The sequence below is a fragment of the Gekko japonicus genome, unplaced genomic scaffold, assembly GCF_001447785.1.
Source record: "Gekko japonicus isolate JY-2015 unplaced genomic scaffold, Gekko_japonicus_V1.1 scaffold1563, whole genome shotgun sequence".
NCBI classification, from domain to species: domain Eukaryota; kingdom Metazoa; phylum Chordata; class Lepidosauria; order Squamata; family Gekkonidae; genus Gekko; species Gekko japonicus.
Window position 1 is genome coordinate 243,163 of NW_015175405.1, and position 21,962 is coordinate 265,124.

The following is a 21,962-nucleotide window of genomic DNA, read 5'->3' on the forward strand; positions in this document are numbered from 1 at the left end:
CTAGATTTCAGTTGCCAAGCCAGATATTTACCTGGCTTATTTGCCCCTTCAAAAGTTTGCTGTTGGAGTCTTTTTAAATTCCAATACATTTCTTGATTCAATATTACGTTTAACTGTTCTTTTAGTAGTTGCAATTCCTTTATGATTGACTTTTTTCCAGGTCTTTTCTTAAGTGCATTTTCTTTTTGCGTTATTTTCTCCAACACCTCCGCTTGCTTCTTAAAATTTTATCTTTTTTGCTTTGCATTTTGTGATATGAGAATTCCTCTCATCACTGCTTTGTAGGCGTCCCATACCACCTGTATAGGAGTTTCTGGTTTTAAGTTCTGCTGAAAGAAGATTTTTGTTTCCTCCTTTAGAAAGTCTACCACATTTTTCTTATCCAATAAATCTTCATTTATTCTCCATAGAAACTGCTTTTTCTTCTCCTTCATAGTCCACAACAGGGGGTTATGGTCCGAGTTACATTTCGGCAAAATCTCAATTTTATGTGTTTTCAAAGCTATTTCTCCTGACATCCATATCATGTCTATTCTGGAAAAAGAACTGTGTCTATTGGAATAAAAAGTAAAGTATTTTACAGTTGGGTTCCATTTTCTTCAAACATCTTCCAGTTTTTCTTGTTCCACTAATTTAAAAAAATTGCTTGGCAGCTTACCACTATTTCCGTCTCCCCTTGTCGATTGTCTGTCCATTTTGTTGTTGACCGTACCATTAAAGTCTCCAGCCAACATTATCTGCTCATAAGTCTGTTGTTGTAGTTGTTCTGTCAAATCCTTAAAAAAAATTCTTTTGCACCATTCGGTGCATATATATTCACAATTAAGGTCTTCTTTTGCTGCATTAATATTTCCACTCCCACATATCTTCCTTCCAAATCTGTGAAAATTTCTTTTGGTTGCAGTTCTCTCTTTGCATAAATAACTACTCCTTTCTTTTTGTTTGTGGCCAAAGAACAAAATTCTTCCCCAATTGCTTTATTTATCAAAAAATTTGCATCTTGTTTCTTAATATGAGTTTCTTGCAAACAAATCAAGTTACATTTTTATTTTTGTATCCAATGTATCCAATGTTTAACTCTATTCCTCTTATTAGGTGAATTCAGTCCATTTACATTCCATGATAGCAATTTGTACTCCATTGTGCAATGTTATAAGTCTCCAAAAGTGTCTATATTGTCCGCTTTAAATTTGTAAAAATCTTCAACCGATTTGATGACTTGTCTTCCACCTTTGTAAATAAAGGAGAATCCTTGTGGTATTTCCCATCTGAATCTGATGTTCAACACCTTCGATTTGTCTGCCAACGATTTGTATTTCCTCCTGTCTTGAAGAATTGCTCTTGGGAGTTCTCTCATTACCATTATTTTCTTTCCATCAATCTCAAACGGGTGGGTGAATTGTTTCTTGAAAATATCTTCCGTTGTTTTCCTGGTTAAAAATTGCACAATCACATCTCTAGGTAGATTCCTCTTTTCTGCTACTCTTGAATTCACTCTGTATATCAGATCAAACTCATAGTCCATATCACCATCATCTTCTTCTAGATATTCAGTTATTGCCTTCCTCAGTACTTCTCTAATGTCTTCATCCATTTTTTCTTCTATTCCTCTGAATCTTAAATGAGTTTGCATCCGTACTAAACATTTTTTTACAGGAGGATGACCAAAGTTAGAAACAAGCATGATAAAAATTAATAAATGATTAATACTGTGCACTTATTCTCACAGACAGGACACTTTCAGGATTAATTGTTATCACCTCTGTAGCTAACCAGTATTCTATTTGGACTAGCAAAAGCAGCCCTAGTTCACATCAGTCCCTCTCGGAGCTGCCTCCTTCTTATTGTTTAAAAGTAGACCTAAAAATTACTTTCAAAATAAATGCTGGTATTCCCTATAAGAAGAAATCCATTTTTCCTGATGAGAAAGATAACATCTTCCTTCCCATCACTTCATTAAGCTCTTTTCGTTTCTTCAAGTGATGTTTTGGGGACTGAGATTGAGGGGGACCAGTCAAGGATGTCACTTGGTGGACTAACCGAAGAACAGCTGAGCACGGAAGATGGAGAAAAGAAGCTGGTGGGGAAGAGGACAAAGAAAAAGGCAGAGCCATTCAGAGCTCTACACAACTGGAAACTGGAAAGTCAAGTCAAACTCTACAATGTAAACAAATGGAAAAAAAGTACAAAGTGTGGGGATCATTTCAGTCTTGATAGACATCAAGGCATTCTCCAACGAGAAAAATGTTATCAATGCCTGGAATGTGGAAAGAGCTTCAATAAGAGTTCAAACCTTACTTCACACCAAAGAATCCATACAGGAGAGAAACCATATCAGTGCTCAGAGTGTGGAAGGAGCTTCAGTCGGAATGCACACCTCACATTTCATCGAAGAATCCATACAGGAGACAAACCATATCAGTGCTCAGAGTGTGGAAAGAGCTTCAGTCAGGGTGGCAACCTCACTTCCCATCACAGAATCCATACAGGGGAGAAACCATATCAGTGCTCAGAGTGTGGAAAGAGCTTCAGTCACGGTTGCCGTCTCACTTCCCATCAAAGAATTCATACAGGAGAGAAACCATATCAGTGCTCAGAGTGTGGAAAGGGTTTCCGTGAGAGTAGCTGCCTCTCTTCCCATCCAAGAATCCATACTGGAGAGAAACCATATCAGTGCTCAGAGTGTGGAAAGAGTTTCCATGAGAGTAGCTCCCTCACTTCCCATCAAATAATCCATACAGGAGAGAAACTGCATCAGTGCTCAGAGTGTGGAAAGAGTTTCTGTGAGAGTAGCTCCCTCACTTCCCATAGAAGAATTCATGCAGGAGACAAACCATATCAGTGTTCAGAGTGTGGAAAGAGCTTCAGACACAGTAGCTGCCTCACTTCTCATCAAAGAATCCATACCGGAGAGAAACCATATCAGTGCTCAGAGTGTGGAAGAATTTCCATAAGAGTTGGGCCCTCACTTCACATCAACACATTCATACAGGAAGAAACCAGAACAGGGCTCAGAAGTTGAAGAAACTTTCATTTACAGTAGCCCCACAACTTCCTATCAAAAAATCCATGCAGGAGAGAAGACATCTCAATAGTTTGAGTGTGGAAAGTGTTTCCATCATAATGGCTCCCTCAGTTCCCATCAACAAATCCATACATGGAGAAACCATAACAGTGCTCAGAAGTTGGAAAAACTTTCAATGAAAGTAGCCCCCTGACTTCCTATCAACAAATCCATACAGGACAGAAAGCATATCAACGCTCAGAGTGTGAAAAGTGTTAAATAGCTGGATAACAAGCCCATACAAACTGATTTGATTTGCGAAACAACCTCCTGGTTCTTAGAAGTTCATGGTTCGGTTTAGGATTCAGCTATGAACCATGAACCAAAGCACAAAAATGTGATTCGTGCCCATCACTAGCGGCTCAGTCTTCAGCAAGACCTTCCTTTGAAATCAAACCTTATTAAACATGGAAGCGTTCATACAGGAATGAAAGTATATAAATGCTCAAAATGTGGGGGAAAACTTCTGCCAGAGTTCATACCTTACCAGCCATCAAAGAATCCGTGCAGAAGACAAATCATATAAACGCTCAGCATATGGAAAGAGTTTCAGACAGAATTCACTCATCAAGCAATTCACACTGATGAGAAAACCCATCAATGCTCAGAATGTTGAAAACGTTTTCTCAGAAACAAAGCGTCGTTGGAGTGGTCTGCAGCGCAGGGTTGGCACACCCCAAAATTGCCAGAACAGCTCCTAGCACCCCCAGGCCACTCCTGCTGCTCCAGGACACTCCCCTCAAGCTCCCTGTGAAGGCTAGACACAGGAGGGGTACCTCCAATCACATCAAAATGGTGCCCTGAGGTCTGCCTTGTTGAGATCAGTCTGCTGAGGAGTGACTCGATACCCTAAAACAAAAAAAGTGCCACTTGGCATGGTCTGCACCACAGGGTTGGCGTAGCCAAAAAATCGTGAAAACACCTCCTGCTGCCACCAAACCGCTCCCACTGTCCCGCGACACTTCCCCCAACCTCTCCGAGAAGGCCGGGGCACTCTAGAGTGTACGTCTGTACTATGGCTTGCATTGTAGTACGGGCGTCTGGCATTTCCATTCATTATTTAGTCCATTATTTATTTCATGATGTTAGAGTGGGAGCTAACCCTAGGAATTCCAGCCTAAATAAGACAAGTGAACTAAGAAGTGATTTTACGATCACTGCCTGTTTTTTTTTAAAGGTAGAGTTGCCTCCAGAACTGAGAGAGCATGATCCTTATCTTCTCCCGGAAACTCGTCTGGTTAGTCTTAATCCTTCCAGTTTGGGCCGGTGGTCTCTACTCTGTTAACTGTTACTCCCCCTGCCCCTAACCAATCCCCCCACCAATCCCCTGTGACATCACCTATTGCTATTTATGATTTTTCTCAAAAAAACACTTTGTGAAATTTTATTTAATGCAGCCTCACATCACCCATTTGTTACTGAATTTAAAATTAGCATTCCCTTTTCAATCCTTGATAAGAAAGTCAACAAGGTATTCATACTTCATATGGAATTAATCTTGATGCAGGAGAAATCACTTCCTAGCACACATGGCATCGTAGAATCACAGAGGTGGGAGGGGCCATGCAGGCCCTCTAGTCCAACCCCCCCCCCCCAAATACAGGATCACCCTAGAGCATCCCTGACAAGCATTTAAAGACTGCCAGGGAGGGGGAGCTCTTCACCTCCCTAGGCAGCTGATTCCACTGATGCACAACTCTTACTGGGGGAAACGTTTTTCCTAAGATCTACCCGGTACCTTCCTGCCCTTCATTTAAACCCATAATTGTGAGTCCTCTCCTCTGCTGCCGACAGGAATAGCTCCCTGCCCTCCTTGAAGTGACAGCCCTCGAAAGATATCAAGAGAGCAATCATGTCCCCACTCAACTAAAACTGTGCTTCAGTGTATTTGTGGGTATGACAAAGCTATGCTATTTGTTACTGTAATGGGGGGGGGGGGCTCTGACACAGGGGCAAACCAATGAGACCACGAAAGACCATACTTTGCCTGGCCCTGGGACAGACAGACCCCCCCCCCCCCCCCCCCCGCTAGATCTCTAGCCAATGATCAGGCTGAGGAATTTGGGGAGCCCTGAAAACTGCTGAGACAGCAAAAGAAAGCCATCTCCCTTTTTTCCTCTAACCTGTTCTTGCTCTCAGTCTCAGGGGTTCATGTTTCCCCTGCCTCATCCTCACCGTTTTGTCTTCACAGACAGCCCAGCAGCCTGTGTGTTATTTTTTATAGACTGGGAGAGGTTACATGCTTTGGAGAAACCGGCTTTTTTCTTTAAAAAGCCTTTTTTGGAAGGCACGGAGCTCTCTCAGGGTCTTGCCTGGACATTTTCCCTGAGGGTTCGGTGGGTGGGTGGGTGGGGAGCCTGCAGCCTTTCCAGCAAGACAGCCAACAGGACACCAGCTTTTTAAGAAAAAAAAATCTCTCCTGGTTTGAAGTTGCACCAAAACATACACCATCTCGGGTATTTTCTCCTGTCGCCACCCGCCTGCCCCCAAGGCACACTTTGAAACACAACTGCAGGTATGTTTCAAACCCACAACGTTTGTAGCAAGCATGCAAAACCCCCACACTGCTTCTTTTTATGTTTATGTTCACTTCAGCCACGTTTCCCAAAAGCACAAAGCTCCCTCTAAAATCCGCAGATACCCCATATACTACTTCTGAGGGTAGGTGCCACGACTTCCTGCGGCAGTGAATTCCAGGTGATCATTATTTTTTGGATGGAGAAGGGCTTCCTTTTCTCTGTTCTAAAGACCCCTGTTGTTTCTGTCAATGGGTGCGGATTGTGAGGTGGTGGTTTCCCTGAGGGGCTCTGACTCAAGAGCTGAGGAGAGGCTCTTTTTTGGGGGGGAGAGATCTGCCACCTTGCAGGAGTACTGGAAAATACAGCCGACATACCCCCCTCCCCAATCCAGATTTGATTCCCCACTCCTCCACATGAAGCCCACTGGCTGACCTTGGGCCAGTCCCAGTTCTCTCGGAAATCTCCCAGCCCCACTTACCTCACAAGGTGCCTGTTGTAGGGAGGGGAAGGGAAAGGTGATTGTAGGCCGCTTTGAGACTCCTTAAGGTAGAGGAAAGCGGGGTAGAAAAACCAACTCTCCTCCTCCTCCTCCTCCCCCCACTATGTAAACTACATAGCAGGGTTGTAGTGAAGATAAAACAGGGGGTTATGTACAGCAGACAGAAATCAAAATCTGATATAATTGGAAAGTGGGGTGTCAGAGAGAAAGGCACGGTCCTGATGTAGTGGTTAGAACCCATCCCTTCCGGCCGAAAAAACAGATTTAAAAGTTACCAGCAAAACACTACTACCTACTTGGAAACATGCAGCACGGGCGGCCGTGTGATCACTGACGCACCCGTATCCTGTGGTACGTGAGGCCCTGCTACACTGTGCATGTGCACAACTGCGCAGCTGCCTCGCCTCGCCCTTTGTCCCATCGCTTCCCCCTCAGCATGTGATCGTGGCAGGGAGCAAATGCGGCTCGGCTCGGGGGAATCTGTCTGTTCCCGATGCCGCGCTTCAATTTGCTGCGCCTCTAAAAAACCGCACTTCTGCCGTGGCTTTTCCCGCTAGTGTGACCGGGGCCTCTGATGGGAAAGTGGGTTGTCTGAGAGAAGGGTTCTGTCCTGACCTTCTCCATGACTTACATTTATTTTCTATGATGATAAGATTCAGGTGAGTAGCCATATCAGTCCCAAGCAATAGAACAAAGTTTGATTCTAGTGGCACCTTTGAGATCAGCAAAGTTTAATTCTGGGTATAAGCTCTCAGCTACAAAACAGAATGTACCGCTGCCTATTATCTTTAAGATCTTTTTCCAGTTCAGCCCTGCATTTCTCCACAGGCCAGAATACCAGCCTTGAAGCTACGTTGCTTCAACTGTGATGTGCTGGCTGTGTGTGGGCAGAGAACTGAAGGAGGAATTAGGGTTTCCAGGTCTTCCCTGGCCACCAGAAAGGGATGGGGGTGGGAGGTAGGGTTGCCAGATGGGAAACTCCTGGATGGATCCTGGGGAGGACAGGGACCTCACCTCAGTGGGGTACAGTGCAATAGAGTCCAGCCTCCAGAGCACCCATTTTCTCCACTCATTTCCATAATCTGGAGATGAGCTGTAATTTCGGGGGATCCCCCGGTCCCACCTGGAGGCTGGCATCCCTAGGAGGACTGCTAACCCAAACCGGAGACCTTGGCTTTCTGGGAGCAGGGAATTAGCAGAGAACTCCCAGGACATCCTAGCATGACTCCTGTGTGTGAGTTGCTTCAATGGAAACAATATGAAGTTGTTGTTGTTGTTGTTCAGTCGCACAGTCGAGTCTGACACTTCGCGACCCCATGGATCATCTCCCGCCAGGCCCTCCTGTCTTCCGCCGTCCTCTGAAGTTTACACAATTTCATGTTCGGTGCATCGATGACACTGTCTAACCATCTCATCCTTTGCCGTCCCCGTCTTCTTTGACCTTTAAAATCTTTCCCAGCATCAGGGTCTTCTCCAGGGAGTGCTCCCTTCTCATTTGGTGGCCAAAGTATTTGAGCTTCAGTTTCATTATCTGTCCTTCCAGGGAACAGTCAGGGTTGATTTCTTTTAGGATTGACTGATTTGATCTCCTTGCAGTCCAAGGGACTCTCAAGAGTCTTCTCCAGCACCATAGTTCAAAAGAATCTATTCTTCGGCGCTCGGCCTTCCTTATAGTCCAACTCTCGCAGCCATACATGACTACTGGGAATACCATTGCTTTGACCATGCGGACTTTTGTTGGCACATATTTTGTTGGCACATACCATTGCTTTGACCATGCAGACTTTTGAAGACACATATTTAAAAAAACAGGTCGGGGCAGGAAGAAGCTACAGCCAGTCCCCCCCCTATGGTTCAACCAACCACAGAGTCGCGACTCCTAGAGTGGGCGGGACGACTGCAAAGAGGAAGGGCCCTTTTCTCTTCCTCTCCCTTGGGATAAAGAAAGTGGCCACGTGAGTTTCCTGACTTCGGGCGGCGAAGGCTGGTGAGCGGGGCAAGGGAAGGAGGCACAGTTTTTTGGGGGGGAGGGTGACTTAGCCGTTGGGGGAAGAAAGCGGAGCAGAACAAAGTCGGGAGCCCCCCCCCCCGGAAAGCTGGGCGGAGAGATTCAATCCTGCGGAGGGTCCCGTCCCCCCCACTCCATCAGCCCGACGGCTGGCCGGCGAGCCCCTCCCTCATCTTCCAGAACAGCAGTCCTGCCTGTCTGCTTGGGGGGGGGGCCAGCTCCCCCCCCCCCCCCACCCCCCCCCCCAAACCATGGTGTTTGGGGGACAGGTCTCAAGCGTGCATCCCTGAGATTTCACATGCCAGAAACTATGGTTCCAAGCTTCGCCCGTCCATTTCCACGCGTTGCATCCCCGGGGAAGGGACGGGCATTTTTTTCTACAGCACGAGTGGACGGACGTCTCTGCAGCTCTCCGTCTCTCTGCGGGGGGGGGGGGGGAGGGGGGGGGTTTTCTTTAGGGACGCCCCCGCTGTTTTCCAAGCCCCCCCCCCCCCCCCCGTCTTTTGCGGTCCAGTCTTGAATGCAGATCTTAGAAACTGGTAGGGAATTCGCCCCTAAAAATGGGTTTGTTTTTTTTTCCTGGCGAAGCTTTTAGTGAAATAGAGACGGGAAAAAGAAGAGGGAAGCTGCAATGGGCATTTCCACACAGATGAACTTGCTCTGGATTCAGTGCTGTTGGGAAGCAGGTTCTTTTCCTCTCTCCCCCCCTCCCATGTCCCGGACTTTCTTTGGCTTTTCTCTGCTCCTTCCCAGACCTGGTTTGCTGCAGAATTTTGGGAAAGGTCTCAGTAAAGTCTGGATGGCTGCCACTTTGGACAGGACTTCCTGGCTTTTCTCACCCCTACGGCAGCCATTCCCCCCCTGTCTGACTCCCAACTCCATAGCCATCTTCTCTGCCACTAGGAGGCTTCCCTCCCAATCAGCAATTGAACATCTTTATGTCAGTATATTGTTGTAATAATCAGTGTCTCAGGAACTTTGGATGACCAGTTTTCATTTTTTAAAAGTCCTCTAGCCCCTTTCCTTGCAGAGATGTAAGGGGAAAGGCATATCATTTCCTCTTTTAAAAAAGGAAACCTGAGAATTTAAAGAAACGGATACATGATTAATTATAATATATTGGTATTCTTTTGCCAATTTACAATTTCAAAGCACCCCTCTGTTGTTGGGGGGAGGGATGGTCTTTCTCTTTGTGAAGGGAAAGTAGCTGCCATGGGGATGGAATGAGAACATAAGAGAAGCCATGTTGGATCAGGCCAGTGGCCCCTCCAATCCGACACCCTGTGTCAAGCAGTGGCCAAAACCCAGGCGACATCAGGAGGTCCACCAGCGGGTCCAGAACTCCAGAAGCCCTCCTCCTGTTGCCCCCCCCCCATCACCAAGAGTACAGAGCATCACGGCCCCCGACATAAGGGACAAAAAGAAAGGAAGTGCTGGGGAAAGATTGGGAATTATAGATTTGCTGAGAACTGCTGCTTCACCACATGCTCAAGAGGTTTAGGGGCTCCCCAACATGGCCCCCGCCAATAGTTTCCGTGGCGCCCGCCAGAACGTGGGCAGGGCCTTTGTTGGGCCTGGCTTCTGATTGGCTGCCCTCAGTCTTCCAAGGCTGCCATAGTAACAGTGGCAGTTACAGGAGGGTCAGGAGGACTGGGAAGAAGCCTCCAGGTCGGTGGTCCCGTTCCCCCCCCCCCTTCAGGCTTCCCTTCATCTCCTTTTAAATCCACCGTCTCTCCTTCCCCTCCCTGGGCTTTTTTTTGGAGGGGGGCAAGGCTGCAGGGGGGCCCTGTGGTCCCAGGCCCGGCAGAACCACTGAAAGCCGTTCAGGCTGTGAAATCCACCAGACTTCGCCCCTCTTCCTTGGCCTGGGTGTCCCAGGGGGGGGGGGGGGCCCGTTTCAGTCCAATGAGGGCAGAGGGTGAGGAGAGGGTTCCCCCCCCACAGAGGGCCCCGTCTGCATAGCTGGGAAGAGAAGGGGGGGAAGCTGTCTCTGAAAGGGGGGGGAGATCTGGTGCCTTGAGGGGGGGTCTCCTTCCCTCTGCCCCCAAAGTATCAAAAAATAAAGCCAATGACTCCAAAATGCCCGAGGACTGCAGCTCATTCCCTTCCACCGGAGGCTGACCCATCAGTGCTTCCCCTGCAGCTGAGGAGAAACGGGGAGTTTGAAACAAGATCGGACAAGGGCTCCTGCTTCCCTCCATGGGACAAGTCCTCTCTCTGAACTGGAGTCCACATCCCACTGAAGGGGGAAGGGGGCGTTCGACTCCCAGGTTCGAATCCTCCCTCTGCCATGGCGGCTTCCTGGGTGACCTTGGGCCAGTAACACCATCTCGGCCTCACCTACCCCGCAGGGTTGTTGTGAGGATGAAGATGTAAGCCGCTTAGGTTCCCCAGTGTGGAGAAAAATGGAATATAGATGCATAAATATAATCTGATAGAGAAGTGGGGTGTCCAAGAGAAGGGGTCCCTCTGCCGTTCTCTGTGATGTGTTTATTTGATGTCTCGTAGGTTAATAGCGAATTCAGGATATCTTTGGATAATTAAGTCCGGTGACTGGAGCTCTGAACAGGCAAGACAGAATTTTCTACACACCTGAAAAGGGCCCGAGGTTGGCAGGAAAATGGGAAATCTGAAGAAAGATACACTGGGCATCTTAAAGAATCCAAAAATTATAAAGGGAGCTTGAAGCCAGGGCTCCCCTCAGTGGCTGTTGCTAGGCAACCGAGGCAGGCTTCAGTTTCTGTCAGTACAAAGGGAGGGGGAAGGGCCCATTTTGGCCTCGGAGCGAGAGCTGCTTTGGGCCAGGCGTGGCTAGGGTTGCCACCTCCTGGCTGGAAGAATCCTGGAGATTTGGGGGTAGAGTGTGAGGAGGGCAGGGTTTGGGGAGAGGAGAGGCCTCCGCTGGATTTAGAGCCATAGAATCTACCTTCCAAAGCTGTCATTTTCTCCAGGGGGGAAACTCTGTCCAGGTGTCATTCTGGAATGTTTCCAGGTCTCACCTGGAGGCTGGCAACTCAAGACCTGGAACCAACTATCTAGGTTCAATGCTGTTGGGAAGCAGGGATTTCTTCTGCTGCTGCTCACACGCATACCCCCCACGTGTCCTAAGCTTTCATTGGCTTTTCTGCGTTCTTTCCCAGATCTGATTTGAACCAAAGTTTATCTTTGGATGGGCTGCCATTTGGGTGGGACAGGTTTTCCTGTGTCTGAGTCCCCATCATCATTTTCTCCCTCAATAGCTCCTTTCCTTGTGGAGATACAAGGGGAAAGGCACATCATTCCTTTTCTTAAAATGAAAACTGAACCCTTAGGGAACCTGATACACAGCTTGTTATATCATTATATTGATATTTGGTTGACAATTTAAAAATTCAAACAGCCTCTCTGTAGTTGGGGGGGAGGGAGGGAGGGCCCCTGCAGAGAAAGGCGCAAGGAGAAATATATTTTATGTGGCTGGGATGTAGACAGTGCAAAATCTCCCACCCACACCTCAGCCATGCAAGCTTTGCTGGGCCATTCCTCAAACTTGGCAGCAAGGTGACTGGGAGAGATCAGAGGAAATTTGGGGAGACCCTGGGTGGCACATGGATGTACCACGATGCTTGGGGGAAGCAGAGGGCGAAAAGTTTCCCAGGAATAATTGAATCTGTGACAAATGGGAAAGGTGTGGAAAAGATCAAACGGTATTTTCCTGTTGGTTTATTTTTTAATTCATTTTCACCCTATCCTGAGCCAATGACTGGATTAAAATCGCTCTAGGAATGAAGTTTCATGACATGCTAGCATTGGAATCCTGGTCTCCTTGGTTCTCGTTCAAGGGTAGCCACTACACTGCAGTGGTGTTGAGTCATCCTCAAGCTCAGTCCCATGTAGAAGTTCCAGTGGCCTGGATCAGTCAGGCCAGATCAGCTGAATCCAGAACTGGGTACCAACTGATCGGCCAGATGGAGCAGAACAACCACATTTTCATCCATCTTAGCCCGAATCTGCTTCTCCAGCCAAAGGCCCATATTCGGTAGCTTGCCCAAACTCTTGGCACCCCCAGGGAAGCGCTGATTCCTGCGGGAACTACACCCCCTACATCTCTATAGCCCGTTCTGTTGGATGTGACCTGAGATTTCAGCTGATGGAGACCAGTGTTCCCTCTAAGCTGAGTTTTTTAGCTTCCAGCTCACACAATTTTGTCTTAGCTCAGGAAGGGTGACTCCAGAGCAAAGTCATTTATGCAGTGGCCAAATTGCTCGCTCACAACTTTAATGCCAGTAGGTCACAAAGTAGAATTTTTGCTCACAAGATTCTGCAGCTTCAAGGGAGCATTGCTGGAGACGTCTCCCCAACCTCTTCAACTCTCTCCTCTTAAAATTGAACCCTGGGGCAGGTGCCAATTTTAGGGAGGAGGGGGCATCAGCGGGCGATGCCAGAATCCCAGGGCTGAGTTCTCTGTCTCCCTCAGAGCACGTGGGAACCCAGAAAGATCCTTCAGCCTCTTGAGGGCCTCACCCTTTGATGCTGACTCTGCCATTCTTTTCAGTGATTTTGTTGAAGGAGACAGACTGTCTTGAAAGAGATCTTTTCTGTACCGAGGGGGAGTTGGGGATGGAGACTTCCCTCCCAATCCCGAAGGGGAACTCCTCAAACTTCAGGTCTTTAGGTGAAAGATGCAAATCACCGGTCCACCTTTTCTCCCCTGGCAGGCAGCAAAATGACAGTGGAGAGCCCACGCAGATCGCCGCCTCCTTATGCTGCAGTGGAGCCAGCAGCCGGGCAGCCGGCTCAGGTAAGGGGAAGATTCCTTTGGGAGGGGGGTCTGCAAGGTGCAATTTGGGTGGTCCCTCCTCAGTTCCAACCTCGAGAGGACCTCTCTGTTGTCCTTGACTTCTGGAGCTGCAGAGGGTCCCGGGTGTGATCTCCTCATGAACTGGTGAACCTGCCAGGAAACATCTTCATTGTCTTTCTCTCCTTGTGTGTGGCTGGGAGATCCTGGTCACAGCCCACCTATTGTGGTTCTTCAGGTGGAAACTGTTCTCTGATTCCAGGGTCGAGTGTCTTTTGAGGAGGTGGTCGTGTGCTTCACCACAGAGGAATGGGCCTTGCTGGATCCGGGCCAGAGAGCGCTATACGGGGAGGTCATGCTGGAAATTTATGGGATGGTGGTCTCTGTGGGTAAGAATCCCTTTCGTGCTTCCTCGGGGGACAGATTTCTGTTCTTATTGTTGTCTGTGGAGGAAGTGGGGAAAGGTTAGTGAGAAAGAAGCCCTGGATGTTCCTCCTCTGGTTTTCCTGGCCAGCCATTCTCTAACGTCTCTTCCCAGGGAGGGGAGCCCTGATCTGGCAGTTCAGTGTCAGATCCAAGACTGTTGCCAATTTAGGAGGCACTTTTGAGAGTTCATCATGCTTCACATGGATCATGTCGCAGTTCTTTCAGAACCCTGCAGGGTAGGCCCCCATTACTGTCCTCATATTGCAGATGGAGGATTTAAAGGGGAAGAAAATAACAGTTCGGCTGAGGCCAACTTGTGAGTGAATAGAAGCCAGACCTTCTCCATCCAAACCACCCCTCTGCATTTCGAGGGGAAGCAACTCGACAGGATTTCTGTACATGAATGTGTTGGAATGTAGGGGCAGAACGAGAATAAGTTTTAAATGGAACATCTTGAATATCAATGCATAAAGAAGTGGATCCTGAGCAGAAATATCTTGCACTTATTGTACGATCTATAATAGCTTTTCTTTCTGTACTCTGATAGATTATGTCAAGGTGTCAACGGGCAGACCCCATCGGTTCCCAGGGCAAGTGCACACAAATAACCAAACCAAAATTATTTACAAATATTTATAGAGTTTATTGAAAGATTAGACAAGTTAATGAATATATAGCCAACAGATTAAATAAGGTCAAACAGCAAACCAAACAATAAAGTTAGCGTCATCCCCGTAACACTGTTTACAAACCTTGTCAGGTGGCACCAAAACTTACATCCAAATGACGGCCTCCAATCGGTGTGGCCTGTGGTCTCAGCAGTGGTGAAGCAAAGCATCAGGCCTACGGCCCATGAAAATCTCCGCCAGGTAGCTGGCCTCTGGATCCATATGGCAATTCTAGTTTTGGGCCCCTCCAGTCAGGTGGTGATGACACCCAATCCCAACATGTCTCCAGGAGGAATCTCTAGGAAATTACATCAGTGCTCCTAGTCTTCCCCCTCCCATCGCTGACAACACGTCCTCCTGGGAAGCTGACTGCCCCTCTCCCCCCCTGCCCTCGAAGATGATCAGGCGCCAGGCAGGCCGAGGGACTAAGGAGCAACTCCTGCAAGGAAGGCCAGGCCTGAGACTGCACACATTAACCCTCAAAGGGAGGCAAGGATGACCCTTTGCCTTACACATAACTTAGTGTCAACAGTTACAGTGAGTAGGTCATATTACTAGAGGTGGAAAAATATATACTGTTGAATATTGTCATGATCTGGCCTGTGCCAGTGCGGCCTAGCCAACCTAAGAGGCCTGGGTGGAAGTAGGAGGCAGCTAGGCCTACAACTCCCAGAAGGCATTGGGAGAGTCAGAGAAGATTCTAAGGAGACCGTTGGAGTCTGTTGGGAAGACAGTCTGGGAGGAGACGGTTGAACTGTGTGAGGAGAGGGTCTTAGCTGTTAACTGAGGCAAAACAGGGTGTTCTTCGGGTCTCTCTCTGCGGCCTGGTCCCACTGTGGGGACAGGCTGGTCTGGGAGAGAGGGAGATGTACACTGGGCTCAGGGTGAGTGCTAGGCAGGCTGGGGCCTGGAAGTAGAAACAGGTAGCTGCGTTAGTTTATGTTTATTTGTCCTTTCACAGTTATCCCCTTTTTAAGCACCTTGCCGTGTCTTGTTTTTCCCTGCCCCACTGTTGTTTTAATAAACCCTTTTTGTGTAATTATTTTCTCTGCCTGGGTCAATCACGCCTGTATTGCTCGGCTGAAAAGGGGGCTGGGGAAGGTACCCTGGGCCTCCCAAGGGACCATAAATCCAGGGTGGTGGCGGCGGAACCCAAAGACCCCTCTGGGGTCATGACAAATATGTAGTGATCAAGGAGTTCAAACCTAAACCCCGTGGATCCCCAGGGCAGCCGCAGACAAGAAACCAGACTGTTAATTAATTTTAAAAAGATTTATAAAGCTTAATTTTTTATTTAAAATTTTTTTAAATTAATTTTCAAATTCAAATAAACACAAAATATAAACATAACAGCAAATGATTTACAAACAAACTCTTCTCAATACCTCAGGAGTACAAGTATGTGAGGCAATAGTTAAAGCAGCACACTAAACATTTACGCACATGGATCCTTAACCCTTTACATATAGGTAATGATGTCTCGATATATATTCTGTCTGGTGGGCAGTAGTTGGGGGGAGTTTCCAATAACAAACTCCGTAAAGGGGAGCCATTTGATCAAAGCATCAGAGGTTGAATTAGTGCCTTCAAATGACCGTATAGAGTCTGCAATCTTATCCATTGCTAGCAATTCCCAGATCTTAGTGAACCATCTCGTAATCGAGATGGGAGAGGGATCTTTCCAACTTGCAGCTATAATCATCTTGGCTGCTAAGAGTAACATCAAAATCAACAAAGGGCACCCCTGCTGGGTGCCTCTAGCTAATTGAAATATAGCTGTATCAGAATTATTAATTTGCATATATGCCTTAGGGGCTGAGTATAATGCTGCAATTGCCTTTTGAAATATAGGGCCAAAATTCATGTGTTGTAATACATGTTCTAAATAAACCAGTTCCACCGAGTCAAATGCCTTTTCCATATCAACAGAGATAATAAAGGATGAATCAACCTTCTTTTGTCGGCAAAAATGAATGATATCTGTAATTTTCCTAATGTTGTCAGTGATATCCCTACCAGGAATGAATCCTGCTTGGTCTGAGTGAATGTAGGAGCTGATAATTTTGTTGAGTCTATATAAAGCTTAATTCAATTTCTGACAAGAGAATTTAGTCTACTGCCAACACGTCAATCTAAAATCATGCCATAAGAAAAGAAGAAAGCAAGCTCCACTGTCTTAACACTTTCAGGGCTTGCACTAGATGGCGCAAAGATTAAACACTAAACTCACAGGTCAGGCGCTTTCTATGTTGCTAGCAATTGCCGTTCAAGCAGGATATGTCAGGCGAGGATGAGATCCAATCAGAACCTGTGATCTAGAGAAACCTCCAGAAGACGATCTCATCACCCCTGGCGCGCCTCTCCCCATCCTTGAGGTAGCAGGTTAGAAACCTCACCTCCGTTTCTGGCCTTGAAGATGATAAGAACTATGTAGGGTGAGAACCCAGTTAGGAACACCTGCAGGTTGAAACAGGTCCGTTCCTGTTCACCTGAACCCTTGAGGGGAGGGGAGGGGAGGGGAGGGGGAGCTCTGCCTCACACTAGTAAAGATGAACCCAATAGATGCAAATGTGAAATAAATTAGTAATGAAATCTGAAATCTATGATGTTGAATAGAAATGTCCGTTCCTGTTCACCTGAACCCTTGAGGGGAGGGGAGGGGGAGCTCTGCCTCACACTAGTAAAGATGAACCCAATAGATGCAAATGTGAAATAAATTAGTAATGAAATCTGAAATCTATGATGTTGAATAGAAATGTACCCCAACATCAGTAAATGCCATTTTATTTTATGCATAGTGTTTTAAAAACAATAATGAAGGGGATGTTGGGGAGAAATGCTTTCTGTTTCATACACTGTGATATATAATTTTGTATATGTGTGTGTGTGTGATGCAACCCCTTTTTCATTTCTATATTCCCTTTAAACCTTTACTTTGTTTTCTAAAATGAAAATGTACATATTGAAAGATTTCAGTCCGAGGCCTTCTTGGGCCTCTTTTCTGGACTCCTCTTAACTGGGTGTGCCAGGGATTGAACCTGGGACTTTCTAGTCCTTCCTTCCTACCATTTCACCTGCATAAAGATCAGAGTGATGCTGTCTAGACCGCGTTGCAGGCAAGAAGGCTTGGAGTCCCTGAATAATGTTCTAATCCAGATTCCAAGGAATGAACAGTGCTTATGGGAAGGGCCAGAGGCTGGGGATGAAGCCCCTGATTTGCACAGTGAAGGTCCCCAAATCCATCCTCAGCATCTTTAGCTAAGAAGGATCTCAACGAGGATGGCCTGGAAAAGCAACTCTCTCCCTGAGACCTTGGAGAGCCAGATGCATTTGGAATGCTCTGTGTTAGGCAGGATGGGCCACTGGTCCGAGACTGGCCGTTTCTTATCCTTATCTCTTTTTGTTTCCAGGACAATGCTGGGGATCCACGCCTACCCTCATCATCTATTGGCTCCAAGAAGAAGGCCTGTTTCTCCAGGCCTTTGCAGAAGACCCTCAGTCAGCAGGTCAGTGCTTAGATGCTTCATGGGAGCCCCTCTGCCTGCAGGAAAACATGCATGACCATCCAGAAAAGACATGATGTAATCAAAGTATTGCTACAGATAGGCTGATCAGAAGAAGCCAAAGAACATAGTGGCAAAGAGATGCAGCAGGCAACTTCTCCAGATGGTTGCTTTGAGGCCAAAGGAGAAACAAATTCATTATGTTCTGTTACCTCTTCTTTTGTGGATACTCAGCATTCTCTTACAGGAGGATGACCAAAGTTAAAAACAAACATGATAATTTTTTTAAAAAAGATTAATACTGTGCACTTATTCTCACAGACAGTATAGTTTGAGGATTAATTTTTATCACCTTTGTAGCTAACCAGTATTCTATCTGGACCAGTAAAAGTGGTCCTAGTTCACGTCTGTCCATCTTGGAGCCATCGCCTTTATTTTTTAAACGTAAACCTAAAGCATTACTTTGAAAAGAAATGCTGGTGTTCCCTATAATAACAAATCTATTTTCTTTCCTGATGAGAAAGGTAGTGTCTTACTTCCCACCACTTTATTAAGTTCTTTTCGTTTCTTCAGGTGATGTTTCGGGGACCGAGACTGAGAGGGAACATTCAAGGATGTCACTTGGTGGACTAACAGAGGCAGAACAGTTGAGCAGTGAAGATGGAGAAAAGATGCTGGTGGGGAAGAGGACACTGAAGAAAGGAGAGCCATTGAGACCTCTAGGAGGCTTGAAACTGGAAAGTGAAGTCAAACCCTATAATGGAAAGTCTGGGAATCATTTCAGTCTTGATGGACATCAAGGTATTCTCAGAGGAGAAAAATATTATAAATGTGTAGAATGTGGAAAGAGTTTCTGTCAGAGTTATGACCTCACTTCCCATCAAAGTATCCACAGGGGAGAGAAACCATATCAGTGCTCAGAGTGTGGAAAGAGCTTCAGTCACAGGAGCTCCCTCACTTCCCATCAAAGAATCCACACAGGAGAGAAACTGTATCAGTGCTCAGAGTGTGGAAGGCGCTTCAGTCACATTGGCTCCCTCACTTCCCATCAAACTATCCATACAGGTGAGAAACGATATCAGTGCTCAGCGTGTGGAAAGAGCTTCAGTCACAGGAGCTCCCTCACTTGCCATAAAAGAATCCATACAGGAGAGAAACCATATCAGTGCTCAGTGTGTGGAAAGAGTTTCCATAAGTATTGGGCCCTCACTTCCCATCAAAGAATCCACACAGGAGAGAAACTGTATCAGTGCTTAGAGTGTGGAAAGAGTTTCTTTGATAGTGGCTCCCTCACTCGCCATAAAAGAATCCATACAGGAGAGAAACCATATCAGTGCTCAGAGTGTGGAAAGAGCTTCAGTCACAGTTTCAGCCTCACTTGCCATCAAAGAATCCATACAGGAGAGAGACCATTTCAGTGCTCAGAGTGTGGAAAGAGTTTCCATACGAGCTCCGCCTTCACGTCTCATAAAAGAATCCATACAGGAGAGAAACCATATCAGTGCTCAGAGTGTGGAAAGAGTTTCCATACGAGCTACGCCCTCACTACTCATCAAAGAATCCATAGGGGAGAGAAACCATATCAGTGCTCAGAGTGTGGAAAGAGTTTCCGTAATAGCTCCACCCTTACTTCCCATAAAAGAATCCATACAGGAGAGAAACCATATCAGTGCTCAGAGTGTGGAAGGAGTTTCCGTGAGGGTGGCACCCTCACTTCTCATCAAAGAATCCACACAGGAGAGAAACCATTTCAGTGCTCAGAGTGTGGAAAGAGCTTCAGTCGCAATAGCTCCATAACTTACCATCAAAGAATCCATAGAGGAGAGAAACCATATCAGTGCTCAGAGTGTGGAAAGAGTTTCCGTCAGCGTTGCAACCTCACTTCGCATCAAAGAATCCATGCAGGAGATAAATCATATCAGTTCTCAGAGTGCAGAAAGATTTTCCATCAGAGTTAGTTCACATCAACGAATTCATACCGGAAGAAACCATAACAGTGCTCAGAAGGTGGAACAACATTCATTGAGAGTGGCCCCCTGACTTCCTATTAAAAAATCCATACAGAATTTATTTATTCCTGATTACCTTTTGGGAACATCAGTTGATAAATCCCAAAGTATAAACTGGATTTATGACTTTGACTCTTGGCTACACCGCTCTTTGATATTAAAATCAAAAGCAGCACCATGGTACAAATTAATTAAATGAGACCACACTAGAACTCCACACCTAGTTAATATCTCTAAACACGTACTTAGAGTGTCCTTTACCTTCAAATATATGCCAACAGCAATTTTGGAGGGCTGATTCAATCAAACTCCATTGGCCCATCGTCTATATATTTGTGGTTCCCAGAAACTTGAGGATTTACCTCACTACATTCTCTTTTGGTCATTGTATTCTAGTCCGAGAGCTGAATTTTTAGCGGGTATTTTATCTGGTCTTAGTGCTTACCTAGTAGAGGGGGAAAAATTCATTTTTGTTACCTGACATTGATGCATATGTCTCTTATAAAGTTTCATTATTTGCCTTTGCTGCAAAGAATATACATTCCAAGGTGACATCAGAAAGGGGCATGATTTAGGCTACTGTATTAAATTGGTCATATTTTGTTACTGATCTCTGGTATTTTTGTATATTTTGACTTTTAGCCTATAGCTTGCTCACAATTTGTGTTTTGTAATTTGGTAATGGCCAATGGCTAATTACAGTAAACTAAACTGAAACTGTACCATGGCCCGCACCACAGGACCGGCTTTGGCATTTTCATTTATTATTTAGTTCATTATTTATTTCATGATGATAGAGTGGGCTCTAGCCCTAGCAAACAGCAGATTTATAGCCTTGAACAGTGGGGACTGAATAGGGTGACACATGTTCCCGGGAGTTTCATTCAAAGAGTCAATTGAGCTGGCTTTTAATATGCAATGGGACATTTCCTAAGAAGTGATTTTCGTTGCCTGCTTTTTTTAAAAGGTAAAAGTTGCCCTCAGAACTGAGACGGCATGATCCTTATCCTCTCCCCGAAACTCATCTGGTTAGTCTTAATCCTTCCAGCTTGGGCCAGTGATCTCTGCTCTGTTAACTGTTAAAAGGTGAACTTTTTATTCCCACTGCCCCTCTGACCCTGAGCAATCCCCCCACCCTTACCCACATGCTGTTGATTAAGCGGAACCCTGCCCTCTCGAATGTGCTTTAATGTTTGATTCTTTTCTGCAGAGATATAGGTTATTGCTATTTATTATTTTTCTCAAAAAACACTTTGTGAAATTTTATTTAATGCAGCCTCACATCAGCCATTTGTTACTGAACTTAAAATTAGCGTTCCCTTTTCAGTCCTTGATAAGAAAGTCAACAAGGTATTCATAGTTCATATGTAATTAATCTTGATGCAGGAGAAATCACTTCCTAGCACACATGGCATCGTAGAATCACAGAGGTGGGAGGGGCCATGCAGGCCCTATAGTCTAACCCCCCCAATACAGGATCAGCCTAGAGCATCTCTGACAAGCACTTAAAGACTGCCAGTGAGGGGGAGCTCTTCACCTCCCTAGGCAGCTGATTCCACAACTCTTACTGTAAAAAAAGTTCTTCCTAAGATTCAGCCGGTACCTTCGTTTAAACCCATGATTGTGAGTCCTCTCCTCTGCTGCCGACAGGAACAGCTCCCTGCCCTCCTCTAAGCTAAAGTCCTTCGGAGACTTCAGGAGAGCAATCGTGTCCCCACTCAACTAGAACCGTGCCTCGGTGTACGAATCACATCAGTCTTAAGCAGTTTCTGTGAGCCATGTCGTGAACCAGGAGTACAAAAACAACAAAGGACAACAGAGTGAAAGAGCTGCTGTAACCAAAAACACTAGACTCCGAAAGTGGGTTGCCGACTTTCAGAGTTTAGTGTTTTGGGCTACATAAGCTGACAAGGGTGTAGACTTTCCAATTTCCCGGGGTGGGGGGGGGCTGGGCCAGAGGCATTGCTTTGATAGGAGCAAGGGTGGCTCCCGGGGGAGGCTGAGCACCTTCCTGAAAATTTCGGCGGGGGCTGATGCCCCACCGCCCCCACGAAGATTACGCCTATGCCTAAGCAATTTCTGTGTCAGATAAACATTGCACACAGCTCGTCACTTTTAAAGCAATGCTACTCTAACTTTGTGGGTATGACAAAGCTGTGCTATATGGTACTGTAACGGGGGGGGGGGGGCTCTGGCACAGGGGCACACTGGTGAGACCACGAAAGACCATACCTCGCCTGGCCCTGGGACAGACAGGATCCCCCTGTTAGATCTCCAGCCCCATTATCAGTCATTGTGTAAAGAGACAAGGTGGGGAGTGGGAGGGCAGCGTGTGTATACGGGGTGGTGGTGACTGTATGGCTTTTTATTTCATGCAGACCCTGAAGGACTGGGGCAAACCACTGCGTCAGCGCAAAAAACTTATTTCACCTGCCCCCTTTGATAGCGTCATTGGGATCGGCACACAGGTGCGTTCCCTGAGGGTTGGGGGG

General features: G+C 46.4%; 1 pseudogene; it reads left to right on the top strand.

Moving 5' to 3' along the window:
- Positions 1-19,501, top strand: part of LOC107122597 — a 55,776-nt pseudogene extending 36,275 nt beyond the window's left edge.
- The last annotated feature ends 2,461 nt before the right edge of the window (positions 19,502-21,962 follow it).